Source organism: Asterias rubens, chromosome 16 (assembly GCF_902459465.1).
Source record: "Asterias rubens chromosome 16, eAstRub1.3, whole genome shotgun sequence".
NCBI classification, from domain to species: domain Eukaryota; kingdom Metazoa; phylum Echinodermata; class Asteroidea; order Forcipulatida; family Asteriidae; genus Asterias; species Asterias rubens.
The window spans coordinates 12,260,888-12,270,378 of record NC_047077.1 but is presented as its reverse complement, the minus strand read 5'-3'; the positions used below and the strand labels follow the sequence as shown (position 1 = coordinate 12,270,378).

At 36.5% G+C, this 9,491-nt stretch overlaps 1 protein-coding gene across 1 annotated transcript in view; it reads left to right on the top strand.

Moving 5' to 3' along the window:
• Positions 1 to 829: 829 nt before the first annotated feature.
• LOC117300756 (adenylate cyclase type 3-like) overlaps positions 830 to 9,491 on the top strand; it is a 94,187-nt gene continuing 85,525 nt past the window's right edge. The window contains exon 1 of the mRNA XM_033784539.1: positions 830 to 1,236. The gene's annotated coding sequence lies outside the window, so the exon portion shown is untranslated. The remainder of the gene's footprint in view (positions 1,237 to 9,491) is intronic.

Sequence of the window (9,491 nt, the reverse complement as noted above, 5' to 3'; positions counted from 1 at the left end):
GAAAGGGCAGGGGACTTATCATCCTCAGCTGGTATCCGATGATGGAACTCACTAGTATACATTCGCAACATCAACACATGACTCTAGACTCCCAAGTGTAAATATAAACGCATATTTGTTGTCTGTCTTCTCGCCATTAAATTTACACTTTCGTAGCCACCTTTAGCAGCCCGTGGTAATGAAGAGCGGTAATGAATTAAAATGGTAAACGGGAAATTTGAAAGGGTGCAATTTAAACTAAAATGCTTGCATGTTCCAACCAATTGAGTTATTTCAATGATATAAACGATAGTTATATCATCGCATGCGAATAATTTGGGCGAACAATCGATGTAAATTTAGACTCGTACACTAGGCAGACGCACCATCGCTTATGCGTCACTAGTCTTGGTATAATACGTCACTATCTCATACTCGTAACGTATTGTAACGTAGCGTAAGGCACGCGTAAAGGCCGGTTCATACCATGGTTCATACTCGCTGCGACTGCGTGCACGCACCCGTCAATTCGAAATTGGATTTAGCGTTTATACTTCATCCAAATAAAAAAGAGGGTTTTTGCCATCACCGCGCAATGCATTTTAACGACTTGTCCGCATGTCTATATTAATTTTGTACAATACAACACAAAGGGGAAATTCCCCGCCCATGGTATGCATTTGAAACGACTTGTCCACAAGTCTAAATTATTTTTAAACAATACAACACAAAGGGGAAATTCCCAGCCTCTGCCCGTTCCACATTTCTCATAACACGCCAATTAAGACAGAACCTACACGCCCCCGGTAACTAATTGTGTTCGGCAGGCCAACTCAGCAAGGCCAGCAGATGGGTCATACCATCGCCTCCGATCGTTGCCTTGGTCACGCTATTTTTTCCGTGAACAGTGGACCCAATAATCGCTGTTGTCGGTTTGGAGGCAAGTCTCGTTATTACGCGTTCGTGATGAGCGTAGTATCGTCTGCTTGATGTAGCAGTCGTCGTATGTGGAAATTGGTATACGCGGTCATTTTTTATTAACAAACAAACATGGAGACGTTTATAGTTTCATCTCAAACACACGCTTTGATGGTTTGTGAATACAACTGGGTTTTATTAGTGGACTCGACTAAACAGGGAAGGAATTAGGTTTGTGTTCCTGGCTGGATGATTACAGCGTGTTGGATAGAATTGGATAGTGTTTCTACATTGGTGACTGCTCTGCTGTTGTGAGACATGCGACTCTACGTATTCTAGGTAAGACCGCTTACACACAGTACATGCAATTCGACATAACGCTGCTAGAAATTGTATGTGAGACCACATATATAGAGTATGCCTTTAGACATTTTAAAGCCAGCTTGCTTATGCATTCATTTGTAATGGTCTTTGAATCTTAACAGACACCATATTTGGGTATGAGACCGATACACAGTATGCAATTCGACTTTCTAGGACAACCGCATACATAGGCCCCTACCATAATTATGCACATAGCGAAAGGTATGCCATAATATACATGATTTTGTTCTAAGACCACATACATGTTATGTAGCATGGAGGTAGAAATACCTACATGCACATGCCATTGGACATTTAAACCACCTTGCTTATGCATTTCATTGTAATGGTCTTTGAATCTTAAAGGCAGTGGACACTATTGGTAATTACTCAAAATAATTATTAGCACACAACCTTACTTGGTAAAGAGTAATGGGGAGAGGTTGGTATAGTATAAAACATTGTGAGAAACGGCTCCCTCTGAAGTGGAGTAGTTTTCGAGAAAGAAGTAATTTTTTACGAATTTGATTTTGAGACCTCAGATTTAGAATTAGAGGTCTCGAAATCAAGCATCTGAAAGCACACAACTCCGTGTGACAAGGGTGTTTTTTCTTTCATTATTATCTCGCAACTTCGACGACCGATTGAGCTCAATCAGAGGTTTGTTATTTTATGCATGTGTTGAGATACGGCAAGTGGGAAGACTGGTCTTTGAAAATTGCCAATAGTGTCCGGTGTCTTTAACAGAAACCACAGGGTATGAGATCGAAGCATCTTGTTATGTCCATGGTTAATACGGATACATTTACAGCATGCAATTCGAAATTCTAGGAAAACTGCATACATACAGTTTGCAATATACATTAAAGGTTCTAAGACCACATACATGTAGCATGAAGGTCGAAATACCTACCAATAATGCACATGCCATTTGATATTTCATTTTATTTCATTTCATTTTATTTGCCAGCAAACATGAAAAAACACAAACATGTATTAAAAAATTGCACATCAAAGATTTACAAGAAAAAGCAATACAATGGCAATAAAAAGAGAACAGCTAAAAATATGCAAAAACACTAGCAAATTACTGAGAAACCTGGTCTGGCCGCGGGCAGATATAAGGATTATGTAGGAAACACCTCCAGTGGGGGTGGAACACAAAACACTACAGACGAAACAAAAGACAAGAACCCTGGCAGGGAAAGCCAATAGCGACAAAAAGTCACTTTCAAAGTGGCTGACTTTTTGGTTCGGGACAATAACTAAAACTAACAAGACACACCCTCCACAGGAGGAATACGTATTACCCACCAGCCAAGCCAGGCAACTCATATATAAAAGACAAGCAAGAAAAAACAAAAAGCATTAAAAAAAAAAAAAAAAAAAAAAAATTAAATGTGGACCTGCCAGCTGATTTCTATTTGAACCACCTTGCTTATGCATTCATTTTAATGGTCTTTTAATTTTACAAGATACAACATTGGGGTATGAGATCGAAGCATCTTGTAATGTGCATGGGAGAACCGTATCAATACGGATACATTAAACCGAGGAGTTTACCATGATTCAACAATCTGTGAACCCATTAGTGGTTTTAATTATGACATGTTGACTTCTCATTCATGGACAAATGTGTTCGTGTTTCACCGGAGAGAATTATTTATATGTACTAAGCATTTCATACAATTAAAACAATAGTGGGGGTGGGTGATATCAAATCATCATTACGAATTAAAATTAAATTGTCCACATCAAGCGTTTCTCATTTCAAAAGTCACACATACCAAACATTAATATCAACAAAACAACATAAAATAAATTTAGATAAATAAAAATACAACTGTATAAAATAATATATCAATTTGATCATATCCAACAGCTTAAAAATCAAATGCTCTGGTTCAAATTCTCTGTATTTCAGATTCCATCGAATACAAAACAAATGGTTAAAGCCTATGTAAAACAGTTCCAATGCAAATTTTATAAAATAATATTACAACAACATTCAAACAAATTAAAATTTTTGTTTAATCAAGCCCAAATTAAATGCTTCAAATCAACTGGCCTTTTTGAGGTTTTTCGAACTCCAGTTTTCCCGCAAATAATCTTCTTTTAAAAAAGATAAGACATTATTTTGGAGAGCAAAACTTATTTTGGCAGGACATAAGTCAAGTCAAATTCAACGTAAGTATGACGCCAGTGCCGTTTTGTTTTATGTTATTTTGTTCACCATAATAAAACGAAAGTCTAATAATAATAAAAAGGTCACCTGCCAGTCGAATTGTCTTTGTTCAACCCCAAATCTTTTAAAATTTACCTAGAAGCCAGTTTCCCGTGTGGTTTATAATTATTATTTGGATAACATAAATTGTCAATATTTTACAGCAAAAACGTTGAACATCTCTAAAAGCTGCGGCTCTTGCTCTTTCTCTCTATTTATTATTCTTTCATCATGATGCGTGCAGGGATGCACAAGATTATTATGAAATGCTGGAAAATTTACCGAACCCGAGTGCCGCAATACCTTTGTTATTATACTGGACACCTTTGGTAAATGTCAAAGACCAGTAATCTCACTTCGTGTAGCCAGAAAAATGCGTAAAATAACACAACCGTAAATAATGGACAAAATTGGTCATCGAAGTTGCTAGAGAATAATGATCGAAAAACACCCTTGATGGTGTGCTTTCAGATTCATGATAAAAATCCTATAGCTGAATGAAGTCTTTAACTATTATTGGTTGAGAAATTACGCTTTTCTCAAAAACTATGTTGCGTATAGAGAGCCGTTTCTCACAATGTTTGTTATTATCAACATATCTCCTTTGCTCGTTACCAAGGAAGTTTCATATTAGTAATTGTATATTTGAGTAATAACTATTTTGAGTAATTACCAATAGTGCCCGTGCCTTTAATATGCCATTTTATAAACCACATGGGAAACTGACTGGGCAAATTTGAGATGATTTTGGGTTGAACAAAGAAAATGACAGAGAGAAGCCATACAAATGAACACATAAATTGAGAAAATAGGGAAACCGCCAGCATAATTATGGCTATAGATAGCTCAATTGGTAGAACAACGGCATGTTAATTTAGAGGTCGTTGATTCGAGGCCCACTCTGTAGTCAAATTGTAACGAGCAATGGCGAGCTGTAACTGTTGATAGTATAAAACATCGTGAGAAACGGCTCCTCTGAAGTAACGTATAGTTTTTGAGAAAGAAGTGTAATTTCCTACTTAGTTAACTTCAGGCCTGAAGCCTTTTTAGGCATCTGAAAGCACACGATTTTGTATTATTTCTGTTTTATTAAGACCTTTTTCACGTGACGTCACCCTATAACTATCGTTACTTCTATTTCATTTAAGGGGTCTAAAAGCAAGATCTGTTGGTTTCGATCTACCCTTCTGGGTTTCCTTTGGCAATGCATTAACCCAATGTTTTATAATATAAACAGTTATCCATTGCTCATTACCAATAGAGCAATTACCAATAGTGTCGAGTGCCTTTAAGGCCAACTTGTGCTTTTCTGACAATCTCCTTTAACATGACCTTCTTGACATAAAATAAAGAAGAAAAGGAAGCATAATAAAACATGGGATGTTAATTGCTTTGAAGACATGGTTCAACAACGTCGGATAGATCGGATACAACTTTTTTTTTTCTGACACGATTTGGTATAAAACAGTATTGTCAAAGTATGGTTCGTGTCTGACATACTGGGGCTTGCGCATCTGATGACAAAATAATATATTACACTAGTCGGTCTAACCTGATTTCAACTCATGATCAAACAACTGGGCCAAGATCGCAAGCAAGTAAGGATTGCTTTACACAAAATAATGCTCTGCAAAATGATTGAAAAGCAAATAGTTCTACTCATTGACAACAATTCCTGTTTAGCAAAATCAAGTAGAAACCTAGTCACAGACCATCATATTTTAACTTATGAAGGACAACCTCAATTTTAATTATAATATTACAAAAAGAAATTGGGAGGCAATTTTTTGTTGGCTTTGCTGATTTTGCTCATCTGAAAGACAAAGCAATTAATTACAGTTAGTAGTCGGCCTAACCTTTTATCCAACTCATTCTCAGACAACTGGGCCAAGATCGCAAGCAAGTACGGATTACTCGTTGATACTACAATTTATGTTTAGCAAAATCAAGTAGAAACCTAGATAGTCACAGACAATTATCTTTTAACTTGGAAAGGTCAACTACATTCTTAGTGCAGTATTACTAATATTTTCTGGCAAGCATAATCATTTTGGCTTTGATCAAACAAAGGCCAAGATCGCAAGCAAGTAAGGATAATTGCTTTTAGCAAAATAATGCGCGGCAAACAATGATTGAAAAGCAAACGGTCCTACTTATTAGTGTATGAACATTTTTAATGGGGGAAAAAAAAAAAACCCTTAAGACAGTACACACATTATCTTGGGGCTGATAACCTTAAATAGTGTATTATTCGTAATAATAGTATTTAATATATGTGTACCCGCTGCCAAAATATTGGATTCGAACTGCCTCTAGCTACCGGGTAATCTCATTGGTCTATTTGGTAAGACACTGTTCTAGAGTTGAACAGGTCGTGGGTTCAAACCCCACCAAGTAACATGCTTGTGATGTTGTTTTCACTGAGCTCTGGCAAGTTCTGGTTAACAGTGCTAAAACACATCGGTTTATACAGGTAAACAACAATTAATATTACTATTATTACTATTGCAAGCAGTAATGTGCCGCATATAGATACCTGCAATAGCCTTCTTTACGGACTACCGGACACTCATATTGCCAGATTACAACGTATACAACATTCAGCGGCCAGACTTATCACCAGAACTCGCACTCGGGAATCCATCACACCCATTCTTAAGGATCTACATTGGCTACCAATACGGGCTAGAATTGATTTTAAAGTTTTGGTTCTGACTCATCAATGTATCCATGGTATTGCCTCTGTTTATCTTCAAAGCTTACTTCAGGAGTACAAAACAACCAGGAATCTACGATCTTCAAATAAATCCCTTCTGACCCCCCCCCCCCCCCAGTTATCAAAACCAAGTCGTACGGTTCCCGCTCTTTCCAATATGCAGCAGTTCAGTTATGGAACAGTCTTCCAGAGGTTGTCAAACAGGCTGAGACACAGAACAATTAAAAACCCGGTTAAAAACATATATGTTTACTTTATACAATAATTGTTGATTTCCTTTTACATCATATAGGGACCTCACGGTGATATGCGCTATATAAGAATGGTTTTATTATTATTATTATTATTATTAGAAGAGTTGTTTACTTTGCTAATTTTTTTCTTTAACGAAATGTTGCCATGGGATCGATTTCACGAAGAGTTGGGACTATACTCATGTCTAAATTTAAAATAAGTCCTAACTGTAGATTAGTCTGAACTCTTTGTGAACCCCCCCCCCCATGTTGCACAAACCAAGCGAGAGCTCGACGAAACGCTCTTGCATAATGACCCTTTATGATCAAATTTTCATACTATTATAATATTTCTATTCAACCCATCTTCCTGTTGCAATCAACCGTGAACCATTTCGTCAGTCACGTTTCACTGTCTCCAAAGAACAAAAGACAGTTTTATTCTATGTCATAGGCCTTTGTAAGATAAGGCGGACACAAATGACCACATACATGTATTAGGTTTGGATAGATTTATTAAAATCAAGTTTTGAAATGCGAAGAAAATAAAAAGATCGAACCCCCTATGATCACCGTACCGAAAAATGGCGACACAAAATTTTCAGCCCGATCTATTAAATACATGCAATTTTTCTTACACAAACAAACACGTTACTTGCATTAGTACATATAGATCTACATATAATTATATAGGATCAAATAACCGAAGGGTTAAACAAAACAAAGTCATGCTTGTGTTTTCATTATTTTGTATATAACTTATATATATATACTTTTTATGGGGGGGGGGAGGGACATCTGACCAACATTTCACTGCTTTAGCTTGCCTTCACCATTTCCCAGTTGCCTGACGACATTATTTCATTTTCCAACTCCATAGTCACCCTTTGCCAGTCACAGTTTTTGGTTATGTTACACACTCTTCCTGTGTGATTTACCTAAATGTTCAACTCAAGGCTGTCAAAATTCTAAATTGAATCATCAATTTGTGAATCATGAAATTGAATTTGCTTGTGTGATATACGCGCATGACGTTGTCCAAAGTAACATCCGTCAAAAATTTCTAACGACGTTACGACGGCATTGTATAACTCAACTCATAACAAACTCCGTTTCCATCAATTATGACTGACTGCCGGAATATAAAAGGCTGATGCTCTTCTTGTAACGTCACCGTAACGTTGCCATTTGGTAGTTGTCAAAGACCAGTCTTTTCACTTGCTGTATCTCAAGATATACATAAAATAACAAACCTGTGATAATTTGAGCACAATCACACAACATCTTCGGTAAACAGTATTGTCCAAAGGCACATATTTCGTGTATCACAACTTATATATAACATAACAAAGCGGTAAAAATAAAGGCTAAATCGGGCATCGGAGTCGGAAGAAAATAACGGGAAACCCCACCCTTGTTTCCGCACGTTTCGCCGTGTCATGACATGTGTTTAAAACAAATCCGTTATTCTCGATATCTAGAAGTGATAATTGTTTTAATGTTTTCTCAAAAAGTAAATCATTTCATGGAATAATATTTCAAGGGAAGTCTTTCACCATTACCTTCTGTAAACCCTATAAATTATTTGTCAACATGTGAACTTTTAGTTCGTTGTTCTTTTAGAAAGTGTCCAATGGCTTTAAGCCGAATTTGCAAGTCAGATATTAATGAAAGAAAAAAACACCCTTGTCACACGAAGTTGTGTGCTTTCAGATGCTTGATTTCGAGCACTCAAAATTTTAACGTTGAGGTCTCGAAATCCAGTTCGTGAAAAGTACTGTTTTTATACTATCAACCTCTCCCCATTACGCGTCACCAAGTAAAGTCTTATGTTAATAATTATTTTTGAGTAATTACCAACAGTGTCCACTGCCTTTAAAGGGTCTATGTAACTTTTGTAGGACAAAAAACACAATGTCTACAGATTTACACTAAACTTACACAGTTTGAAGGTACTGATAGTAGAAAGCTTCCCTGGAAATATTACGTGCCAAGGTGCTGTAGTTTTTGGGAAATGGGTAAAACAATGTCATGAAAATAATTTTCGTCTCATGAGACGAAAATTATTTTAATAATTTACAAACGTATTTTTATGATTTTTTTTTACTCATTTCTCAACAACTAAAGCACCTCAATAAGTAATATTTGAAGGGAAGCTTTCCACCATCATTATCTTCAAACCCTGTAAGTTTAATGTAAATCCATGGACATTTAAAAAAAGTACCCAAATCCTTTAAAGGCACTGGACATTCCAAATGATTGTTAGCATAACAACTTACTTGGAAACGAGCAACGGAGAAATGCTGGTAGTGCAACATATTGTGAGAGACAGCTCCCTCTGATGCAACGTATAGTTTTTGAGAAAGGGGTAATTTCGTACTCAATTTAAAAGGCTTCGGGTCTAAAGCCTTTTATTATGCATCTGAAAGTGCACAAAATTAGTGCAACAATGGTGTTTTTTTTTCTTCATTCATAACCCATCACCAGAATTTTGGTCTTTGACAATAATATACCAAACGTGTCCAGTACCTTTAACCGTCAACTATAACTGACTGCCCGCAAATAAAAAGCTGAACCGGTCTTAGATATTCAAACATCTCTGGTTGCCGTTAGCAAGATATAATTTAAGATGCAGCATTTCTGGAATGTGAGACTTGAGAGCAAATTTACTCTTGTCCGGATCATAAATGAAATCATGAGCTGAAGACACGAATCGCTGTTTGGTTTACATTAAAGGGGTGCACACGTTACAAGCCATCTTTGTTTGGAAAGTCCACTGAATTTGTTTCGTCCTTTCTCTCTACTTGCTCTTACCAGTTTTAGCTTTTTGAACAATGTCTAATTATTTTGTTAAAGTCAGTGGACAATATACTGGTTATTACTCGAAATAATTATTAGCATAAAACCCTACTTGGTGACGAGTTAGGAGGAGAAGCTGATATTATAAAACATTGTGAGAAACGGCTCCCTCTGAAGTGACGTAGTTTTCTAGAAAGAAGTAATTTTCCACGAATTTGATTTAGAGAATAATAATTTGAGGTCTCCAAATCAAGCATCT